Source organism: Symphalangus syndactylus, chromosome 20, assembly GCF_028878055.3.
Source record: "Symphalangus syndactylus isolate Jambi chromosome 20, NHGRI_mSymSyn1-v2.1_pri, whole genome shotgun sequence".
Taxonomy (NCBI): domain Eukaryota; kingdom Metazoa; phylum Chordata; class Mammalia; order Primates; family Hylobatidae; genus Symphalangus; species Symphalangus syndactylus.
The window spans coordinates 67,483,667-67,507,848 of NC_072442.2; the positions used below are offsets into that span (position 1 = coordinate 67,483,667).

At 55.1% G+C, this 24,182-nt stretch overlaps 1 long non-coding RNA gene and 1 pseudogene across 1 annotated transcript; one reads left to right on the forward strand and one right to left on the reverse strand.

Moving 5' to 3' along the window:
• The first annotated feature begins 889 nt into the window (after positions 1-889).
• LOC129469956 (TBC1 domain family member 3G-like) lies at positions 890-18,192 on the forward strand (annotated as a pseudogene).
• Positions 17,785-24,093, reverse strand: LOC134735299 (uncharacterized). The gene is made up of 2 exons (XR_010118367.1): positions 23,960-24,093; positions 17,785-18,160 (listed from the first exon to the last, which is right to left on the reverse strand). It is a non-coding gene; the product is annotated as an uncharacterized lncRNA (long non-coding RNA).
• Positions 24,094-24,182: the final 89 nt, after the last annotated feature.

Sequence of the window (24,182 nt, forward strand, 5' to 3'; positions counted from 1 at the left end):
GGGAGGTCGTGGCCAGGGCTCCAAAAGGCCCTGGAGAGGGGTGGGCAGAAGAGCAGATCCACCCTCCTCTTGAGGAAGCAGCCACCATCCCCAGGAAGAGCAGATGGGGGCACACAGGCAGAGTCCCCGCGTGCTGTAGAGCAGGCCAGCAGATCTGTACTCAGCCTCAGCCCCGGGGGAGCTGCAAGATACACTGAGACCCTCACGGGTTTGGCTCTGTGTCCCCACCCAAATCTCATGTGGAATTGTAATCCTCCTGTGTCAAGGGAGGAACCTGGTGGGAGGGGATGGGATGTGGGGACAGTTTCCCCCCTGCTGCTCCCCGGATGGTGAGGGAGTTCTCAGGAGAGCTGATGGTTTGAAAGTGGGACACTTCCTGGTTCTCCACTCACTCCCTCCTGCTGCCTTGTGGAGAAGGTGCCTGCTTCCCCTTCGCCTTCTGCCATGGTTGTAAGTTCCCTGAACTGGGAGTCAAACCTCTTTCCTTTATCGATTACGTAGTCTCGAGTTATTTCTTTATAGCAGTGTGAAAACGAATGAATACCCCTTCCCCGAGACGCCTTCTCCTTAGGCAACCAGCTGCCCCCATGCTCCTCCTCTGCCCCCTGTTCTTTCTTTTCCCCCGTGAGGCCCAAGTGATAAACAGGGCCAGCCCCAGCCCCAGCCCCAGCCTACCGCAGGCCTGTGTGGCTGCTGGAGAGGCCGTGCTCCTTTCCTCTCCCCGAGCCTGCCTGATATGCTTTCTGGATCCTGGAGAAAACTGACCCACTATTCTCATACTGGTGCAACATCTTCCAAGACCTCAAAAAGCTGTACAATTTGAGCCAGTCTTTTTTCTTGTCTCCACTTGCTAGGGCTGTCATTGGGACAGTCCTAGATGGTGGTGCCAATGGATGAATGGATGGATGGACGGTAGTCCAGGGATGATGTCCCTGTCTGTCCTGAACCGGGCCCTTCCTCCAATGAGAAGCCTTCCTGAGTGAGTATATACAGTCATCCCTTGGTACCCATGTCGGATTAGTTCTAGGGTCCCCGGGAATGCCAAAATCCATGGGTGCTCAAGTCTCTGATATAACGTGGCGTAGTACTTACGTATAAGCTATGCACATCCTCCCGTAGACATTAGACCATTACTAGATTATTTATGATACGTAATACGATGCAGATGCTACATAAATGGTTGTGATACCGTATTCTTTAGGGAATGATGACAAGAACAAAGTCTGCACATGTTCAATAGAAACATAACCATCCAATTTATTTTCTGAATATTTTCCATCTGCTGTTGCTGAATCTACAGATGCAGAGCTCCTGGATACGAGAGCCAAGTGTGCTTTGAGAGTCGGGTGGGTGAGGTTGCTAATGAGTACAGGGGAGCAGGTGTTGATCAGGAGGGCCCTGCACTGGGGCATCTGGACGTTCTGCCTCAGGACTTGAGACTCCGTTTGGATGGCACAGGCAGACTCAGCCCAGGTCAAAGCCCTCCCCTTGAAGGTTCATTTTATCCCGAGCTCTTTCTGGCCCCTGGAATTTGGCATGCCCTAGGCCCTGGGTGGAAGGACAGATGAGCCAGGTTTTAGATAACGTGTCTAGAAGAGTGAGCCCCTACTGTGTGCCCGGCACTTTCCCCACAGGATCCTCTAGCTAGAATAGCCAAGGGTCATGGAGAGAAATACGCAGCTAAAATGTCAGAAATGAAAAAGCGATACCATTAGAGACGCTAAAAAGACCATTGGGTAATAGTATTAGCATTTGTATTCTGAGATCCAACAGCAGCAGTCACTTCCCTCCACCCCTATGTGTATCCCAGGACCACCCTCGGTGGGGAGGGCTGAGGTTAGGGAGCACCCATGGATGCTCTGATGCTGGCCCTGGGCCTCGGGGGTGACAGTGATGAGGAACTGGGTGCACACATGAGTGGGGCAGCCGGGCCTGGCCAGAGAAGCAACACACACGTGCACAGACGTGTTTACCCACGTACGCGTGTGCACACACGTGCACACATTGCAGGCAGGCATGTTGACGTCCCAGGCAGCGGAGGACCCTGACTCTGGGCCCTGCTGACCCGGGCAAGGCCCCATTGTGATGCGTGCCATGACCTCAGAATGCCACTGGTGCTTAGCATCTATCCGCTCTCCGGCCTGCCTTCTGTGTTCTGCGGCAGTTACACACAGGCAGTGGGGTTTGTGAGCACCAGTTTTCTGGTTTCTCCCTGAGGTTTTCTCCCTGAGAGGCATACGTAACCCAGGCCAGCTGATCAGAATCAGGTGAGTGTGACCTGCTCTCTTCCCTCCAGGCTGACTTGGGGACAGTGGCTATGGTATGGGCGGTGTTGGCCTCTGGGCAGCTGCTGAGGAGGAGGGTCATCCCTGAGCACTCACAGGGAGCCCGTTCTACGCTGCCTGTGTAGATGATTTTCTCTTTTGTCCTCACGGTGGCTTCGTAGAGTGGGTGCTGTTCCCGAATGTACCCATTCGACAGGTGAGTCGTCTGGGGTCAGAGAGGCGGTAACCGGCCTGAAAATCCAGACATGACTCTGGGTTTTGCTCTCAGCCCTGCTGTGTGCCGTGCTAGACTTCAGGCCTCAACCCTGTGACCTCCCTGCTCGAGATCCCAAATCTGCCCAGATTTCTGATCCCGATGGGGCAGAGCCTGGCCCTGGCAGAGACACTGAGGTTAGGGAGCTCCCATGGATGCTCTGATGCTGGCCCTGGGCCCTGGGGGTGACAGTGATGAGGAACTGGGTGCACACATGAGTGGGGCAGCTGGGCCTGGCCAGAGAAGCAACACACACGTGCACAGACGTGTTTAGCCACGTACGCGTGTGCACGCACGTGCACACATTGCAGGCAGGCATGTTGACGCCCCAGGCAGCGGAGGACCCTGAATCTGGGCCCTGCTGACCCGGGCAAGGCCCCGTTGTGATGCGTGCCATGACCTCAGAATGCCACGGTGGGTGGGGAGGAGGGAAGTGTCCTCAGAACACACCTGGAGCTTAAGCTGGGTCCTGATGGTCACTGTGGGACCCACTGGACACACACGGTCCCTTGTCTGGGAGTGGCATGGGGAGCCTTCTGCCCTTGGGCGGTTGTGGAAAGTGAAGGAGCCCTGGAGGGCTGGCTCTGGGGAGACTATCTTCCCTTGTGTTCGAAGGGGTCCAGGCACTGGGCTTCTCCCCAAGTATTTCTTATTCTGTCTGGCCTCGCTTTCCTTTTGCCCTGAGTATTCTCAGGAGGGACGGTCCATCTAGATGTTCTCCAGGAGCAAGGACCCACTGTTCTTCATCATTGACCCAGGAAAATGAAGCCCCCTCCTATAGGGACAGCTCAGAATGGTGGAGTCCACAGTCCCTCCCCGAGAGATGTGGTTTCCATGAGCGCAGTGGCTGCTTTGGAGACAGTAGATCATTTTCATCCCTCATCCCCAAAACCAAACACACTCCCGCTCAAATGGCGTTATTCCTAAAGCAGCTTCACTGGTTAGACCGAAGGGCCACGGTAGCCCAAGTGATGAGCGAGGTAGAACGGAGCAGTCAGGAGAGACCTTGTTCCCCATAGGAAACTGGGCATCTCTGTGGCCCTGAGTATCCCAGGAGGCTGATCGTACAGAGACCTCTGGTGCCTGACCCCAGTTCGCATCCACAACCCTGGAATAGCCCATCACAGGCCCTTCACCCTTGGCAGGTGGACACCGTTCAACCTGCTGGGGCAGGTATGTGCCCGTTTCATGGCATAAGGGGAAAACGGGATTCTCTGTCCAGGTCCCACTCTTCTCGAGTCCTTGGGAAGATGCTCACCCCTGCTTGCGGCTTCAGACTGCAGAGACTCATGGAGGTGTGGGCCATGGGGTTTGGCCCCTTTTTACCAGAGTGCAATGGTGGAATGAAGGTTACACAACCAACCAGCATCTGGGAGCCCGGTGGGAGCGGTTCAGGTGTTCTCCGAAGCTGTCGGGTACAGTGTAACCTTTAGCCAATTTTGTCTCACAGGATGAACGTGGTGGAGGATGTAGATAGTTGGCGGGCGCAGGAGTGAGAGGACGTCATCAGGAAATATGAACAGGTACAGTTCGGTCTGCTTCTTGGAGGGAGGCCTCTTCCAGTGCGCCCTGGTCAAAGGGTCCTGGGTTCCCTAGGAGCACAGGGCAGGGACGGGTGGCCAATACCCCCAGGCCCTTGCACCCTTTACCTTGGACCCCTCACCAAGGCTCCCTCTGGGTTACAGGGGCACCAAGCTGGGCTGCCAGAGGACAAGGGGCCTGTGCTCATCGGAATGTTCGAACACATGGATCTGTTTGGGATTGTGCAGTGAGTCCTCTGTGCTCCCCTCACCCCTAAAGCATCTGTCTCAGCTCAGGGATGGGTTTGCTTTTAGAAAGGCCTTTCTGACACAGGACATGTCTCGCCAGCTCGGGCCAACCTCCTTTCCAGGGTCAGAACTCCCCCCTGGCTCCCCTGCAGGTCCAGCCCGAGGTTGTTGTTAGGCCAGAGGTGCAAGGCCCATCTAGGGAGCCGGTGGGAATGGAGACTGGGCTAGGTCAGGCACCCGGGCTCTCAGCAGTTCTGTCGGCAAGTCAGCACAAGAGGAGCGGGGCAGCCTGAGGGTCTGGCCCTGTCTACCAGGAGACAACCCCAGTGAGATCCAAGGGTTGTGGCCACAGGGTGAGGAGACACCTGGCCCAGCCTCGGGGCTGTTGTCCAGCAGGTCTCTCAGAGCCCACCTGCCCCTGTCCTCCCCAATTTCCCTAGAGCTACAGCCCTCACTGTCCCCATGGGGAAGGGAGAAAGGTGTGGGGACAGTGGGGGCCTTGGCCCTAAGAGAATGGGGGAGAAGACGGGCAGGGCCCCGCTCTAGGCATCTCAGGGTGAGGCCGGGGAGGCAGCAGGGCTTGTGACTAAAGACCCTGGGTCTGGTGCTGGGAAGGGATCTGGGGCCAGGTAAGAGGAGCCCAGCCTGGAGCCCATCCCTCAGGGATCAGAGGATGGAGAGACAGCGGATCCCGGGGGAAGTAGGGTGGGAGGGAGCTGATGAGCCGTGCCACTTCTGAAATGCAGGGTGTGTGGCTCAGATGCAGGGAGAGGCAGGTGGATGCTGGGAGGTCAGAGCCTGCAAGAGCCTTGGGGCTGTCAAGTGGGATGGGCCCCTGGTGCACCCAGAGTACACCGGGCAGGTCTCAGGGCAGCCTCCCTTGACCCTGGCGGGGTGATGTGGCCAATCCCTGAGGGATTCCTGTCAGGGCCCGGTCGCCCACCTTGGGCGGCCCCCATCCCATCTCAAGGCTGACCTTTCTCAGCTCCAGCAGTAAGCACCACCTCGAGTCCGGGATGGGCAGCCCCATTGTGCAGCCTGACCAGCCCCCACGCCAGGGGCCCCGGTAACCCCGGCCAGGCAGTCCCCGCACTCCTTCTCCCAGGTCCTGCCCCTCCTGGGAGTCAGCCCCACAGGAAGGCCCTTGTCCTCCCTTCCCTGTGCCTTCTCCCGGGCTGAGCCCTGAGCTGGGTAGGGACAGAGCCAGTCCTTTCTGGGGGTCGGCTCCCAGGCTGGGGTGGCTCCAGGCCCTGTGCAGGTCCTCAGCGCTGCCTGGGTTGCCTTACAGTGAGATGGAGCTGCCTCCTCTGACTGCGCGGGAGGCCAAGGTAAGAGCCTGATGCATGGAGGGGCTGGTCCAGGGACGTAGGGACTGGGCGGGTGGTCAGTGAGGCAGAGGAAGCAGCCGGCCTGGGCGGTGGTGGGTGAGGGCAACACTCTGTCACTGGGAGGGGCAGCAGAGACCTGACCCCAGGTTGATTTAACTTTGGCAGTTTGATACAATTCCAAAGTGAGAACCACAGTCCTGGCTTGAGGGTGGCTGCCCGCTTGTGTCAGGACCCCACCGAGAGGCTGGGACCTAAGACTGGTGTGTCTGTGGCCCGAGGATGGCACATCCCGGGGTCCCAAAGCCAGCCCACTGGTGCTCATTTGCTCAAAGGCTCTCAGCCCTTAGGGTCTGCCCTTCCCTGGCTCCTTCCAGCTGGGTCCCACCAGGGCTCCAGAGCCCAAGACCCAGCATCCACGGGCAGCTCTGGGAAGCCCGGCAGCTCCACTAACTCCAACATTCTTCATTTGACAGCGAATTCGGCGGGAGACAAGGAGAAACAGCAAGTGGCTGGAGATGCTGGGCGAATGGGAGACGTACAAGAACAGTGAAAAGGTAATGTGTGGAGGGAGAGGCCCCCGGAAGCACTCTCTGCAGAGACAGGGGACAGGCACCCATGGCTGTGGCCTGGCACCGTCAGCCTCTCAGAGGGCGGGTGGCACACTGTCCTCGCCCGGAGGACTGCAGGCCTGGTCGCCAGATTGCCTGCCTATTCGTGCAAGCGTCACCTTGCTGGGAGGGAATCTGAATCTAGGGCTCGGACCACCTGGAGTTCAAGGCTAGGGATGTCCTGGTGACCCGAAGGAAGAAAAAGGTTCAGATCAGAGTTTCAACTCTGAGTGTCCATCCACTCTTTCAGTCCTGGGAAGGGAGACCCTGTCCCAGCTCGATCTCACCTCTACTGAAGAATCATGGGGCCAAAACCGACAATTCCCAGAATCCCCGGGCTCTGGTCCTCACTGGGGTCACCCCGTGGCCTGTGACACCAGACTGTTTTCTGCCCACAGCTCGTAGATCGCATATATGAGGGAATTCCCACGAACATCCGGGGCCCGGCGTGGTCAGTCCTCCTGAACATTCAGGAAATCAAGTTAAAAAACCCCAGCAAATACAAGGTACGCTCAGCCAGAGCACAACAAACAGGACAAGCCGTGTCACGGGTCCAGGTCTCCAGCTGGAGGGAACGCCAAGCCCACCCTGGGGGGTGGGGTGAGGGGGAAGGTCAGATGAACACCCTGGGCACAGATGGTGATACAGTCACCACAGACAGAAAAACTTGGCTCTGGTGACCCTCCCTGGCTTCAGTAACAAGCCAAAAAGCAGCTTTCTGCAGAAGGAAGCCTTCTTTCCCAAAGTGCTGACTGTGGGCCGACTGCCATTTGGGGCAGGGAGTCTTCCATCTGTTCTGAGGCTGCTTCCTTCTCTTGGCCCTGCCCTACAGCTCGTGAAGCAGAAGGGCAAGAGGTCATCTGAACACATCCACCAGATCGACCGGGATGTTAGCAGGACTCTCCAGAACCATGTCTTCTTCAGGCATCGATATGGAGCCAGGTAAGCCTACGGGAGCCACAGGGTCCCAGTGGAGATGGGGTGAACGAGAGGGATGGGGACTTCCCCGGAGCAGAAGCCAGGGTCACCCAAGAGGGATGACAGAGCTGCCAAGAGCTCTCCTGGCCCAGGGAGCAGCCGGCACCATGAACCGAGCACCTCCCTGTCTCCAAGCCCTGGGCCAGGCTGGAACATGTGGGGCCGGAGCCCAGGAGGATCCTGAGGAGACAGAAGACAGCAAAGAAAATCATGCACAATGGTGAAAGGTGCTCTCCCTGACCCACGGGGACCCGTGGTAGGACCCACGGGAGGGTGGCAGGATGGAGGGCCCATGAGCCTACCCAGACAACACTGACAGCACCAAACGCTGGGAGAATTATGGGCCCTGGAAACTCTCATCCAGGTCTGCTGGGAACATGACACGGCACAGCCACGTTGGCAGCCAGTTGGGCAGTGGCTCACAAAGCTCAATGGACTTGAACCACGTGTCCCCAAGGTGTCACAGATATGGAACCCACTGATTTGGAAACTGACATCCACATGAAACCTGCATGCCAGGTTCACTGCTTGATTCACCGTCACTCACACAGCGAGCCTTCGGGGACGGCCTTCAACACGTCGTGGGGAGAGCAAGGCTGGTCCTCCCTTCAAACAGAAGACCCAGTGAGAAAAGGGAACGAGCCAGTGATGCCCACACGAACGTGGGTGGATCCTAGATGCATTTTGCTAAGGGAAAGAAGCCAGACCCAATAAGCTACCACAGTAGCATTCCCATTCCTAGGCCATTCTGGAAAAGGCCAAACCACAGGGACTGAAAAGCAGTCTGGGTGGCCAGGGGCTGACGAATCGGGGAGAGGCTGGGTGCATAGGGGCCACTCTGGAGACTTGGAGGATGAAGGAGTCACTCCAGGAGGGGCTGGAGCGGTGGCCAGGAGACTCCGCACGTTGGTTTGGAACTGTGGAGAAACTGTACACCCAGAGACTGAACTGGCATGTGCGCAAACTGAAAAAAAAAAAAAAAAAAAGAATCATTCAGAGTGAAAAGGATCGGTCAACTCACTACAACTGGGCTATTTGCATGTCACGGATGTGGATTTTACTGAAACATTTCTTCAACAGTCTCAGGCCCTGAAGAGCTCACTGCTTATCTGGTGAATCATCTGAACCTGAAATGGGATTTGTCGTTAGGATTTGTAGACAAAGTGAAAGTAACAGCGTCTGCACAAACCAAACCATAGCCCCCTTTCTCTGTTTCCTAGGCAGCGGGAACTCTTCTACATCCTCCTGGCATCTGCGGAGTATAACCCGGTGAGTATTCCCGGCAGTGAGGTTCCCGGGCCGTATTTCCACATTCACAGGAGTGGGTGTCTGGTGGGGGTGTCATTGCTTCTTTTAAAGTTAGTATTTGTGACCCACCAGGTTATAGGAGGTAGGATTCCAGCTCCCCGCTGGCATAAACCTCCAAGCAAGGGGGTGGTCTCAAGGGGTCAAGCTGAGACACAAAGGAGTTGGGGCCTGGACTCCTGGTGTCACCTGGGCCTGACCACCACTTCTCAGAACAAGAAATGACGCCCTCCTCCTGGGGCTGCCCCAAAGCCTGGGAGCTTGGCAGCGTCACACGCAGGATGGTGGTCTCAGGAGACATTTTGGACAAGGTGCTGAAGTGCCTGATGGACTTGGCTCTTGTCATGAAATGAATTTGCATCCTGAGGAAGCCTCTTCATCAGAGGAAGCCTGTCCAGTCACCTCTGCCCTCTCCAATGACATGAGTCCTCCCAGGTGACCTCAGCCCTCCCAGCTGATGTCCTTCCATGGTGACTCTGGCTCTTGCAGGAGGTGGGCTACCACAGGAACCTGAGCCACATCGCCCCCTTGTTCCTCCTGTATCTGCCTGAGGAGGACGCATTCTGGGCACTGGTGCAGCTGCTGGCCAGTGAGAGGCACTCCCTGCAGGGTAGGTGAACAGCTGCCCCTGGGGCCTCACGCAGCCAGACCCGGGGACGGCCACCGTGGCCAGGTGATCTCGGCTTTCAGCCAAGGCACTCTCCTTGTGTCGCCGGCTCGTTGGGAGCCTTTAGGACGTCTCTGCTGAGGGTCCCACAGGAGTCCGCAGCCGACCCCCCACAGCCCAAGTCAGACACCTTTCAACCCCATCAGCAGAGGGCATCTCATCCTCCCCGTGGCCACCCTCTGTGTCCCGGAGCCACGCCCTCCGGCTCTGATTCTGTGCAGCTGACTCTCCCCTCCCTGAGAGTCCTCCTGCCCTCCAACTGCCAGGGCTCCCGCTGCCCTTGGTGCACACGAATGGGCCGAGCAAGCCCAGGTGGCAGCATCTCCCCATCCCGTGTCCCCTGGCCCGACCCCACTTCCAGGAGATGACCAGGAAGCCCAGTACCCACGCTGTTCTGGCCACCCTATTGTGACCTCACAGTCAGCCTTGCCCTTTTTGCACCCTGGCCCAGGAGGCCTCCAGGGGAACCTCCAGCCAGGCTCCAGGGGATGTTCCCGCCCCACCTCCCCAGGGTAAAGGCCGCATGGTGGGGTCACCAGATGGGAGGGTGGGAGGTCTTCAGGTTTGGGAGCCTCTCAAGCTGTCCAGCTCTTGCAGCTGATGGCTCCACATCTTGGGAGAAGGCTCTGATTTCATGATGGGCTGGGGGCTTCTCAGGATTCCACAGCCCAAATGGCGGGACAGTCCAGGGGCTCCAAGACCATCAGGAGCATGTGGTACCCACGTCACAACCCAAGACCATGTGGCATCTGGTGAGTTTATGGTCCCCTCGGCTCTTCCCCAGAGGCCCTGCATCCCGTGGGGCTGGAGGAGCAGGGGGGCTGGAGCCCCTCGTGGGGCTGGTGACTGGCTGAGTCCCAGCCAGGGCCTGACCTGGGATGCCGGGTTCTGCATGGGCTGGGAGTTGGTTTCCTTTCCTGCCCTGGAGGAGACAGAGGCACAGGGATGGGGCCCCAGCTCCCGCAGAGCAGGGCAAAGGGCAGTGTGTCCACCGAGAGTGCGGGAAGGGGACGGTGTGGCGGGGAGCCCTGGACACTGCCCAGTGTTCTGCACTAGGCATAGGTTCTTCAGAGGCCCTGGAAGAGGGAGGTTTTTAGGGCAGCCCAGTGGCCTGAGCACCTCTGTTGCTCCCATCAGGACCAGGACATAGACGCTGGTCTATGCGGGCAGTGTTTCTCGTTAGGCTGGCTTCTCCGGATGTTAATGAAGGTAAGGTGGCATAGGGAGACCCTGGCTCAGGGACCCTCGTTGCCCTGCAGTGCCCTGCTTCCTCAGTCCGGCAGTCTGGTTCACCCCAGCCCACAGGAGGCTCAGGCGGGTCCCCGAAGGACACGCAAGCAAAACCCTCTGCCTAAGAGGGGTCATCCCAGGGCAATGGCTGGGGCTCAGGCCCAGCCTCATGGGCAGACTGCGCCAGGACCCGACTCGAGAGGGCTCAGGGAAGCCTCAAGCGCTGGGCAGGCCCCTCTCTCCAGGAGCCACATCTCCACTCATATGAGTGCCCCCCATGAGGAGCTGCAAGACCTTGCCTGACCCAGCGTCCTGGAGGGCCCAGGCGACGCTCATGGGGAAGGCCACTGACTCTGGGGACTGAAACCCCAATGGGCACAGCTCGAGCCACCAGTCCCAGCCTGGAAGGGCCAGGTTCTCCCACGCCTGCTGTCTCCACAGATCTCTCTCGGGCTGACCCTGCGCCTGTGGGACGTGTACCTGCTACAAGGAAAACAAGCACGGATGCCCATGACCACCATTGCGTTCGAGGTGCAGAAGAGTAAGTCTACGTGTGCCCAATGGGGCCTGGGGAGCCCCGGGGTCAGACCCCGACTGGCCCGAAGGCAGCTTCCTCACACTGTCCTCACGATCCCCTGTTCTGGCTCAGAGGGAGGTCTGGCCAGGTGGGCCGGGAAGGGCACTGTGACAGCGAGCCCATCCGCCACATGACCCAGATGAAAGTCAGGAGTGTGGCGGGCACTTCCCTGTCCAGATCGCCCCCCAGTCACAGCCTCCTGTGCACATCTGGACCCCGGGGGTGGCCACAAAAGGATCCAGCACCACCCAGTGAGAGGCTGAAGTGGCCACGGGGTATGGGCTGGCCCCCTCCCAGGGAACTCTTCTGGCCTGATGTCCACCCTGTCCCTAGAGCGCCTCAAGGAGACATCCAGTTCTGGCCTGTGGGCGTGCTTTCGGAGCCAGTTCTGCCGTCACTGGGCCAGGGATGATGACACGGTGCTCAAGCACGTCAGGGCCTCTGTGAACAAACGAGGGAGGAAGCAAGCGGACCTGCCACCCTCAGGTGGGCTCCAGTGCCGTGTCCCCTCCCATGTCACCCTCTGGGGCAGTCAACAGTGGGGGAGGGCCCGGGACCTGCAACCCTACTACCTGGGCCTTCCTCTTCACCTTTTCTTCCTCCTCTTCCTCCTGGACTCTAAGAAAGTACAGGAGGCCCACCGGTCCTCAGGGCAGGCACTCAGTGCCTGTGTACTGGACGTGTTGTGCACGCAGGAGGGGGATGTGGGCAAGACCCTCCCTCGAGCCCCCCCCACTTTCCACGGTGTCTGGCTCTCCCCCTCACAGGGCCCTCAAAGTTACTAGAGGAGCCAGACCCATTTGTGGGAGACCCCGCCTCTCCCTGCCAGCACCCACAGCCTCAGAGAGCAGCAGAGGCCCCTCACTCCTGCACGCTCCTCCAAGGTTGCCAGGACAACAAGCCTTGAGCCAGGGAGACAAGGGAATTGGGGGTCCCTGACCCCCAGAGCATTCAGGGAGAGGGCACAGGCGGGACTCCGGGCCCAGAGCCAGAGCCAAGAATTCAGCCCGATGTGGGAACAGTCAGTCCTGGCATGGACTGGGCAGCCCAGGAGGGCAGAGGGTGACCCACGTCCGGGCCCAAAAACCCACTGCAGAGACGGGTCCCCATGTGAGGTGGCAAGGGGCTGGGTGACATCCAAGGACCCTCCCACCTGAGTTCTGACTGGGGGCCGTATCCCAGGCCCAACAGCCCTGGGACGAATGTGTGTGGAAGGAAACCCACAGCCAGTCCCAACCCTGGGGGCAGTCCCAGGAGCCACCCGCCATGCCACGACAGCTTCCCCATGCCAGGGAGCGCATACCCCTCCCTCTGGGATCAGCAGACTACAGGCTTGTCCTCAGTGTCAGGCCACGGGGGCCACACGGAGACCCCGAGGACTACAGAGACGCAGGCAGGTGGGGCCCAGCCCGGAAAGGCCTGCATGGGCTCCCTGGAGACGCTGACCACATCTGCTTTCCTTTCAGCCAAAGCCGAGCAAGGGTCCTCGGCACCCGGGCCTGTGCTGGCTTCACGTGGCGGGAAGACCTTCTGCAAGGGGGACAGGCAGGCCCCTCCAGGCCCACCAGCCCGGTTCCAGCGGCCCATTTGGTCAGCTTTCCCGCCACGGGCACCTCATTCTTCCACACCCTGTCCTGGTGGGGCTGTCCGGGAAGACAGCTACCCTGTGGGCACTCAGGGTGTGCCCAGCCCGGCCCTGGCTCAGGGAGGACCTCAGGGTTCCTGGAGATTCCTGCAGTGGAACTCCATGCCCCGTCTCCCGATGGACCTGGATGTAGGGGGCCCTTGGTTCCCCCATTATGATTTCGAACAGAGCTGCTGGGTCCGTGCCATATCCCAGGAGGACCAGCTGGCCACCTGCTGGCAGGCTGAACACTCTGCCGAGGGAGTGAGATTGGCTCTCGCCGAACTGAACAATGTGGGCATGGACTTCCGGGCCCTGCAGTGCACCCAGCACTGATTCCGACCAGGACACCTCCTTCGCAGCTAGGGACGAGGAGCAGTGCACCCCCACCTCAGGGCCTTATTATTTAGTTAATAGGATTGTACTCATGTTACATCTCTCAATTTTTTTTTAAGAGATAAAGTCTCACTCTGTCACCCAGGCTGGAGTGCAGTGGTGCAATCATGGCTCACTGCTTCCTGGAACTCATGGGCTCCAGCAATCCTCCTGCCTCAGCCTCCTGACTAGGTGGGACTATAGGCACACGCCACCGTGCCTGCTAATTTCTTGGACTTTTCTCTAGAGACAGGGTCCACCCGTGTTTCCCAGGCTGGTCTCAGACTTCTAGACTCAAGTGAACCTGAACCTCCCGCCTCGACCTCTCAAATTGCTGGGATTACAGGTGTGAGCCATCACACCCGGCCTGAATTTCTTATGTGCCATGCTACTACAAAACGTCATTAGGGCTTCCTTCCCCTCCCTCCTTCCCTCCTTTCCTTCCTCCCTCCCTTCCGTCCTTCCTTCCCTCCCTCCCTCCCTCCCTCTGTGGCCCCGGCTGGAGTAAACTGGGCTCGCTGCAGACTCCCTGCCTCCGGCTCCCGTGATTCTCCTGCCCTGGCCTGCGCGCTGCCTGGGATTGCCGCCGCGCGCCACCACCCCTCCCTGGTTTTTCTCCTTTGGCTGGAGGCGCCGTTTCGCCATGTCGGCCAGGCTGGTCTCCAGCTCCTGACCTCCACTGCTCTGCCCGCCTCGGCCTCCCGAGGTGCTGGGACTGCAGAAGGAGGCTCGGTGTGGCCCGGGCTGGAGTGCGGTGACGTGGTCTTGGCTCGCTGCAGCCTCCGCCTCCCAGCCGCCTGCCTTGGCCTCCCAGGGTGCTGGGATTGCAGCATCTGCCCGGCCGCCACCCCGTCTGGTAAGTGAGGAGCCCCTCTGCCCGGCCGCCCCCCCGTCTAGGAAGTGAGGAGCACCTCTGCCCGGCCGCCCCATCTGGGAAGTGAGGAGCACCTCTGCCCGGCCGCCCCATCTGGGAAGTGAGGAGCACCTCTGCCCGGCCGCCCCGTCTGGGAAGTGAGGAGCGCCTCTGCCCGGCCGCCCCGTCTGGGAAGTGAAGAGCCCCTCTGCTGGGCCACCACCCCATCTAGGAAGTGAGGAGCGTCTATGCCCGGCCGCCCCTTCTGGGATGTCAGGAGCGCCTCTGCCCGGCCGCCCCGTCTGGGAAGTGAGGAGCCCCTCTGCCCGGCCGCCCCGTCTGGGAAGTGAGGAGCGCCTCTGCCCGGCCACCCCGTCTGGGAAGTGAGGAGCGCCTCTGCCGGGCCACCACCCCGTCTAGGAAGTGAGGAGCGTCTCTGCCCAGCCGCCCCGTCTGGGAAGAAGTGAGGAGCGTCTCTGCCCAGCCGCCCCGTCTGGGAAGAAGTGAGGAGCGCCTCTGCCCGGCCACCCATCGTCTGGGATGTGAGGAGCGCCTCTGCCCGGCCACCCCGTCTGGGAAGTGAGGAGCCCCTCTGCCCAGCTGCCACCCGATCTAGGAAGTGAGGAGCGTCTATGCCCGGCTGCCCCGTCTGCGAAGAAGTGAGGAGCACCTCTGCCCGGCCGCCCCGTCTGGGAAGTGAGGAGCGCCTCTGCGCAGCCGCCCCATCTGGGAAGTGAGGAGCGCCTCTGCCCGGCCGCCCCGTCTGGGAAGTGAGGAGCCCCTCTGCCCGGCCGCCCCATCTGGGAAGTGAGGAGCACCTCTGCCCGGCCGCCCCGTCTGGGAAGTGAGGAGCGCCTCTGCCTGGCCACCCCGTCTGGGAAGTGAGGAGCCCCTCTGCCCAGCCGCCCCGTCTGGGAAGTGAGGAGCGCCTCTGCCCGGCCACCCCGTCTGGGAAGTGAGGAGCGCCTCTGCCCGGCCGCCTCGTCTGGGAAGTGAGGAGCGCCTCTGCCCGGCCGCCCCGTCTGGGAAGTGAGGAGCGCCTCTGCCGGGCCACCACCCCGTCTAGGAAGTGAGGAGCGTCTCTGCCCAGCCGCCCCGTCTGGGAAGAAGTGAGGAGCGCCTCTGCCCGGCCACTCATCGTCTGGGATGTGAGGAGCGCCTCTGCCCGGCCACCCCATCTGGGAAGTGAGGAGCCCCTTTGCCCGGCCGCCACCCCATCTAGGAAGTGAGGAGCGTCTATGCCCGGCCGCCCCGTCTGTGAAGAAGTGAGGAGCACCTCTGCCCGGCCGCCCCATCTGGGAAGTGAGGAGCGCCTCTGCGCAGCCGCCCCATCTGGAAAGTGAGGAGTGCCTCTGCCCGGCCTCCCTGTCTGGGAGGTCTACCACAGAGGCCAGAAGCAATGTGGGGGCTGGATGTGGTGGCTCACGCCTGTAGTCCCAGTACTCTGGGAGGCTGAGGCGGGTTGATCACTTGAGGCTAGGAGCTCGAGACCAGCCTGGCCAACATGGCGAAACATGAAAAACACAACTGTCAAACCAACCAACGAACCAAGCGACAACAAAACAGGTCTACCCTGGAGTCATACTCTAATTTTTTCTATTTTCCTCCCTTTCTGATCCTTTATCCCACTTTCTTTTTCTTCCTCTTCCTTCTCCTTCTTCTTTGTCAAATAGAGGATTGAGTTATTATCATTGATCCATACAAAGTCCCTCTCTCATTTATTTTCTTTAATTCCCACCCCCCATTTCTATTCCCCGTCTTCCCATGTGCAACCTTCCTAATATGTTTGATATGCATCTTTTTGTTAGTATGTAGTTTTAGAAAATGTTTATTGTTTTGTGTGCAAAAATAAATAAATAAATAAAATAAAAATAAAATTAAAAAAAAGTCATTATGAGGGGAAGTTGGATGGAAGGTGCAGGATGACGCTGTAGTGCCTTTACAATACTTCTGTATATCTAAAATCATTTCAACAGGAAACATTTATTTCAAAACGTGAAGGTGGTTCTCCTTCCATGAGTTTAAAGTACAAAGGCAGGCTCATGGTGTCATCAAAACCTTCACGTTTTGAAATAAATGTTTCCTGTTGAAATGATTTTAGATATACAGAAATATTGTAAAGGCAGGCCGGGCGTGGTGGCTCATGCTTGTAATCCCAGCACTTTGGGAGGCCGAGGCGGGTGGATCACGAGGTCAGGAGATCGAGACCTCAGTGAAACCCCGTCTCTACTAAAAATACAAAAAATTAGCCGGGTGTGCCGGGCGCGGTGGCTCACGCTTGTAATCCCAGCACTTTGGGAGGCTGAGGCGGGCGGATCACGAGGTCAGGAGATCGAGACCACGGTGAGACCCCGTCTCTACTAAAAATACAAAAAATTAGCCGGGTGTGCCGGGCGCGGTGGCTCACGCTTGTAATCCCAGCACTTTGGGAGGCTGAGGCGGGCGGATCACGAGGTCAAGAGATCAAGACCACGGTGAAACCCCGTCTCTACTAAAAATACAAAAAAATTAGCCGGGCGTGGTGGGGGGTGCCTGTAGTCCCAGCTACTCAGAGAGGCTGAGGCAGGAGAATGGCGTGAACCCGGGAGGCGGAGCTTGCAGTGAGACGAGATTGCGCCACTGCACTCCAGCCTGGGCGACAGAGCGAGACTCTGTCTCAAAAAAAAAAAAAAAAAAGAAATATTGTAAAGGCACTACAGCGTCCTCCTACACCTTCCATCCTGCTGCCCCTAATAATGACGTTTTGTAGTAGCATGGCACATAAGAAATTCAGGCTGGGTGTGGTGGCTCACACCTGTAATCCCAGCAATTTGAGAGGTCGAGGCGGGAGGTTCAGGTTCACTTGAGTCTAGAAGTCAGACCAGCCTGGGAAACATGGGTGGACCCTGTCTCTAGAGAAAAGTCCAAGAAATTAGCCAGGCACGGTGGCGTGTGCCTATAGTCCCACCTAGTCAGGAGGCTGAGGCAGGAGGATTGCTGGAGCCCATGAGTTCCAGGAAGCAGTGAGCCATGATTGCACCACTGCACTCCAGCCTGGGTGACAGAGTGAGACTTTATCTCTTAAAAAAAAATTAAGAAGGCTGGGCGTGGTGGCTCACGCTTGTAATCCCAGCACTTTGGGAGGCCGAGGCGGGCGGATCACAAGGTCAGGAGATTGAGACCATGGTGAAACCCCGTCTCTACTAAAAAATACAAACCATTAGCCGGGCGTGGTGGCGGGCGCCTGCAGTCCCAGCTACTCGGAGAGGCTGAGGCAGTAGAATGGCGTGAACCCAGGAGGCGGAGCTTGCAGTGAGCCGAGATTGCGCCACTGCACTCCAGCCTGGGCGACAGAGCGAGATTCCGTCTCAAAAAAAAAAAGAAAAAAAAACAAAACACTTTATGAACAGGGCCACAGGTTTGCATGAGGCTTGTCAGTGGACCTCCAGGATGAAGACCAAAGTAATTGTACAATTTCTAGTGGAATAATTGACACTTAAGATCTTATTTATTTATCAAAAGACTGCTGTGAGGTATGAATTCTTAACCCCAATTTGCAGAAACTGAGACTATGCCTGACACCACAGAGCTAGGAAAAAGTGGGCATAAGATCCTCACCAAGTCTGACTTCCAAAGGAAGGTTTGAAAAGAAACCTCCTTGCTACCTGCCAAATCTCTGTAGAGCCAGCAGCCATGTTCACACATCAAACAGGACAATGACAATAGCACCACGAATAGCTACTCCTGGTCAGATGCCCTCATGAGCTCAACTCCTCAGGATGGGGACACTGGGCCCTGCCTAGGGGAAAGGAAGGGGGTTTGTAGGGGAAGCCCAGCCAGCCAAGCAACCAGAGATGGGAAAAACCTATTGGGAAGAACTTGCTTGCTCTAGCTGGGCTTTGCAAAACACAGGAAAAGATGAGTCTGCACAGACGGAAATGGTCTGGAATGGCTGAATGTTTCATGTAGAAATTTTATTTTATGATGAATACACTTGTGCCATTTCTTAGAATCATTTGCTTGTTTAATTCTAGTCTATCAAGTGATAATTTTGTTGATATTTAGAGGCTCCTCCTCTTGTTAATTTCTGTGGGATTTTTGGTTATATTTAATAAGGAAAATAATATTAAATGCCTAAGAAAAAAAAGAAACAAAGCCAATTATTCCTGAGAATGTTTAAATGTATTGAAGTACACTTGTTAATTGTTAGTATAGAACCTACATTTCATAATAGAAAACCTTGGACTTGCCAGTGGTAGCTGCTGGAATGAGGTGTTTGTCCAGTACATCCAGAACGTCGCCGCAGATTAACTTTAGCTCAGTCTCAACCTGAAAAATTAAAAGTAAATTTAAAAAAATCAGATCCTTGAAGTCTAGAAATTCTGTAAATTATTACACATTCTGTACCTCTGTTTTTGTGGAAGAGAGCTTAGTGTTACAGAGAATTCCTTTCCCTCTCCAAACTCCCTTCTTCCCTTTTGACACGAAAGCAGAGAAAAGCTGCCTGTCAGTTATCAAAAGTATCTTTTCCTTTCTCCACGCAATGAAGTGCTACACACACACACCACCCCCCACCCCAACACCCCCTCACAGTCCAACTGCAGAATCACCAATGACTGAAACTGAACATCGATGCTACTTGGTAAATGCTGGTCAATTACATGACTCTTTCACAAGGTAGCAACTATTGTGTCCATTTACTTGGGAAAACAGAAGCTAAGACATTTGCTCAAAGATCATCCCCTTAAAAGAACTGAATAAGCAGAGCTAGGATTTGAAGCCAGGCAGGGTGCAAGGGACAGAACAAAATTCAAACCCAGGCAGTTTCCCTTCAGTACTTAGATTCCTAACAACATTCAACAGGCAACCCTGGAGGGAAGGAGGAAGGGAGGGGAGGGAGGAAGGGAGGGGAGGGAGGAAGGGAGGGGAGGGAGGAAGGGAGGGGAGGGAGGAAGGGAGGGGAGGGAGGAAGGGAGGGAAGGAGGGAGGGAGGGAGGGGAGGGAAGGAGGGAGGGAGGGGAAGGCAACCAAACTTAGGAATGTGGGTGCAAATAAATTCACTGGTTTGGTGGTCAGAAGTTGAAGGTGTTTCCAACCTACGGCTTCCATTTTCACTGTAAAATGGGATAAAACCAACTACAGCTATTGATACGGAAGTGGTGGGGGTCACAGGTTTAAGAAGTATGATGGTTTTGAAATAACAAAATATGATAGTTTTAAAAAATAAAACAAAACCAATGAAAGAGAACAGCTGGACAGTAACAAGGGTTGCTATAAACATTAAATCAGACATGTATGTAAAGTGCACGGAACTTTATAAATGTTCACGTCCTTCTCCCCTCCTACCACCATCTTAAGTGGAAGAAATTCTTATATTTGTATCATCTGTAATTGCCCATCCTTCATGTTCAATTGTTGTTGAATTGGTTCTAAATCTTCACACATAGTAGGTGAGATACATTTTTTGAGCTGGACTGAATCCTTTCTGCAGAACTTTGCTGTTACTGTCAGAGGGGGTGCTGGTGCAGTGAGAAAAATGGTCGTTCTTGATACTAGACTAACTAAGCTTCAGAGAACCTGGATCCTCCAGCCAGGAAAAAGGATTGTGAACTTCCCATGTCATTCCGTCTGTCTCCAAGTCTCAATCTCCCTACCTGTTAAACCGGGATACCACACTCACCAAACCTACAAAACAATAACCAACATGACCGAAAGAGCTCTGTAAACAGTGTAGCATACAATCTCAAAGGCTGAACACATTGATGGAATCCTTTGGGGAGGTAATTTTTCACAGTATCAAGAACCATAAAAATGTTGAAACCTATTGACCTAGGCATCTCCTTCCCAGAAATATATCCTATGACAAGGGTTTCCACCCTTTTTCTACCCATCCACCCAAAACATCCCCACGGATGGCACATTCCTGGGTTTTGGACTAACGCCTATTAAGCTAGGATGGGAATCACGTACAATCCCTGTTTTGTTGCCACTCAACAAGATACATCCCAGTGAAGGAAGTTATTCTGGGAATCATCTGAATTAAGTGAATAATTCACCAAATGCAGTATTTCACTTATTAACAAATCGGTTGCAAGTTACACAACCCATCAAGACAAGCATTCAAGACTTGGCTGTTCAAGTTGAGAACAGCCATCCTTATGAAATAACTCAAAGGAATGAAGAACTGCATATACCTATGAATTAGGCTTATCAGTAATAATGATAGTAACAACATCAGCTCTTTCCTATCCATTCTCTCATTGCCTCCTCGTGAAAATCCTGTGTGGTGGACAGGAGGTATTTATACCTTCTGTTCTCCAGGTGGAACCATGGGTTTCTATTCACTCAAAATAATTTGACAGCCAACAGCCATGATGGATAGAGCCCTCTTATTTTTTTATTTCTTCCAAGAAAAGGGGGGTGGGATATGGGTACAGAACATGCAGGTTTGTTACATAGGTATACGTGTGCCATGGTGTTTTGCTGCACCTATTGATCCATCCTCTAAGTTCCCTCCCCTCACCCCCTACCCCCCAACAGGCCCTGGTGTGTGTTGTTCCCCTCTCTGTGTCCATATGTTCTCAATGTTCAACTCCACTTATGAGTGACAACATGTGGTGTTTGGTTTTCTGTTCCTGTGTTAGTTTGCTGAGGATGATGGCTTCTAGCTTCATCCATGTTCCTGCAAAGGGCATGATCTCATTCCTTTCTATGGCTGTATAGATTCCATGGTGTAGATATACCATATTTTCTTTATCCAGTCTTTCATTGATGGGCATTTGGGTTGGTTCCATGTCTTTGCTATTGTAAACAGTGCTGCAATAAACATGTGTGCATGTGTCTTTATAGGAGAATGATTTACATTCCTTTGGGTGTATACTCAGTAATGGGATCCCTGGGTCAAATGGTATTTCTGCTTCTGGATCTTTGAGGAATCGCCATACTGTCTTCCGCAATGGTTGAACTAGTTTGCATTCCCACCAACAGTGTAAAAGTGTTCCTATTTCTCCACAGCCTCTACAGCATCTGTTGTTTCCTGACTTTTTATTTTTTTTTATTTTTTTTTTGAGACGGAGTCTCACTCTGTCACCCAAGCTGGAGTGCAGTGGCGCTATCTCGGCTCACTGCAAGCTCCGCCTCCCGGGTTCACGCCATTCTTCTGCCTCAGCCTCTCTGAGTAGCTGGGACTACAGGCGCCTGCCACCACGCCTGGCTAATTTTTTTGTATTTTTAGTAGAGACGGGGTTTCATCGTGTTAGCCAGGATGGTCTCGATCTCCTGACCTCGTGATCCACCCTCCTCGGCTTCCCAAAGTGCTGAGATTACAGGCGTGAGCCACCGCGCCCAGCCACCCCCGAGAACTTCTTATACAACCATAGTGCGACAATCAAACCAGGAAATTGACATTGGTACAATACTCTTTTTTTCTTTTTTGAGACAGTCTTGCTCTGTCGCCCAGGCTGGAGTGCAGTGGCTCTCTCAGCTCACTGCAACCTCTGCCTCCTGGGTTCAAGGGATTCTCCTGCCTTAGCCTCTCAAGTAGCTTGAAGCACAGTTGCGTGCCACCATGCCCGGCTAATTTTTTGTATTTTTATTAGAGATAGGGTTTCACCGTGTTAGCCAGGGTGGTCTCGATCTCCTGACCTCGTGATCCGCCCACCTAGGCTTCCTAAAGTGCTGGGATTACAGGCGTGAGCCACCGCGCCCGGCCACAATACTCTTAATGAAACTACAGCCCATATTAGGATTTCACCAGGGCTTAGGGCAATGTCTGGCACATAGTGAACCTTACACAGGTGATAAGGACGTCACTACCATGATGATGATGATGAGGAAGATGATAATGATGATGTTGGACTTTCTAGCACAGCCAGATCGATCTGGTGCCTATTTTCAGAGCATGGCATGTTAGTTTCTATTTCTAAACACTTTTGGCCTGGCACAGTGGCTCACGCCTGAAATCCCAGCAATTTGGGAGGCTGAGGTGGGCAGATTACTTGAGCTCAGTAGTTCGAGACCATCCTGGCCAACATGGTGAAAACACATCTCTATTAAAAATACAAAAATAGACTGGGCACGGTGGCTCACACCTGTAATCCCAGCACTTTCGGAGGCCGAGGCAGGCTGATCACCTGAGGTCGGGAGTTCGACACCAGCCTGACCAACATGGAGAAATGCCATCTCTACTAAAAATACAAAATTAGCCGGGTGTGGTGGCGCATGCCTGTAATCCCAGCTACTCAGGAGGCTGAGGCAGGAGAATAGCTTGAATCCTGGAGGCAGAGGTTGCACTGAGCTGAGATTTTGACACTGCACTCCAGCCTGGGTGACAGAGTGAGACTCTGCCTCAAAAAAGAAACCAAAACCCCCACTTTTTTTCTTTGAAACTAGCCTCGCTCTGTCACCCAGGCTGGAGTGCAGTGGTGCCATCATGATCCTCCCACCTCAGCCTCCCGAGTAGCTGGGACTACAGGCACGTACCACTATGCCTGGCTAATATTTTTTTTTTTTTTTTTTTTTTTTGGAGATGGAGTCTGGCTCTGTCACCCAGGCTGGAGTGCAGTGGCTCGATGTCTGCTCACTGCAAGCTCTGCCTCCCGGGTTCACGCCATTCTCCTGCCTCAGCCTCCCGAATAGCTGGGACTACAGGCACCCGCCACCACGCCCGGCTAATTTTTTTTTTTGTATTTTTAGTAGAGACAGGGTTTCACTGTGTTAGCCAGGATGGTCTCGATCTCCTGACCTCGTGATCCGCCCGCCTCGGCCTTCCAAAGTGCTGGGATTACAGGCGTGAGCCACCGCGCCCGGCCTCCTGGTTAATATTTTTATTATTTGTAGAGATGAGGGTCTCAGTATGTTGCCCAGGCTGGTCTTAAACTCATGGGCTTAACCAGTCCTCTCGCCTCTGCCTCCCAATGTGCTAGGATTACTGGTATGAGTCACGGTGCCCAGCTTCTTTCTTAACTCTTTCTAGTAGGTCCACCACCTGGGATTACCTTTTTTCCTTCCTCTCCATTTAGCTTTATGAAATCCTCACATCCATCCATCTCCATCAAATCTTTAACAATTCTCCTCTGTCTTTTTTGACTGTAGGGACCTTTAGAACACCCAGCCCTTGCCAAAACTCCCCATTGCATTAAAAAATAGATTTTAGGCGGGGCATGGTGGCTCACGTCTGTAATCCCAGCACTTTGCGAGGCCCGAGGCACACGAGGCAGAAGGATTTCGTAAGGTCAGGAGTTTGAGACCAGCCTGGCCAACATAGTGAAACCCTGTCTCTACTAAGAATACAAAAATTAGCCGGCAGTAGTGGCGCATGCCTGTAATCCAGCTACTCTGGAGGCTGAGGCAGGAGAATTGCTTGAGCCTGGGAGGTGGAGGTTGTGGTGAATTGAGATCGTGCCATTGCACTCCAGTCTGGGCAATAGAGTGAGACCCTGTCTCAAAAAAACAAAAGGAATTGTTTTTAAATTTTTACCGTTCTGAAAGCACATTGACATCCTTTGAATTTTTTTCTAATTATTTCACTTTGATTTGTACATTCTCAACTAGATTCGGGGCTGTATGGGTTACAATTCCTCTGCATCCTCCACAATAAACTTGGTGGGAATTTCAGACTTTTTTTTTTTTCCCCGAGACAAGAGTCTCGCTCTGTCACCCAGGCTGGAGTGCAGTGGTGCCATCTCGGCTCACTGCAACCTCCCCCTCCCGGGTTCAAGCGATTCTCTTGCCTCAGCCTCCCGAGTAGCTGGGACTACAGGTGCGCGCCACCACGCCCAGCTAATTTTTGTATTTTTAGTAGAGACCGGGTTTCACCATGTGGGCCACGCTGGCCTCGAACTCCTGGCCTTAAGTGATCTGCCTGCCTCGGCCTCCCAAAGTGCTGCAATTCCAGGCGTGAGTTACCGCGCCCGGTCAAGGTCTTGATTCTTGTCTGCCTTTCTGCTCCCCTGTAAACTCTACTGGTTGTCTTTTTTCCTGCTTTATCCCTCGTCCTTGGTAGACAGTGATGGTTAAATGAATGAATGCATGAACAAATGACTGTCCTGGAGCTAGTACTGCATTGCATGTACACATTGATGACAACAGACATCGTACAAGGCGCAATCTTGGCAAATTTATTCAAACCTTGCAGACTTCGGTCTCTCACAGTGCGACGCCGGGAGCCCATCACACGCTGAGGTCTGTCAGAGGCCCCAGAAACAGCCTCGGAAATGGAGGAGGCGGGGCTTCACCCCGACAACACCCCCTTGCGTTCAAAGCCTTTCCGCCTATGGGCCCGCCTCCTCGGCGCAGTGTGCAACTCTCATTGGTCGCCTCACTAATCCATCTGAGCATCTCGGCGCCGATT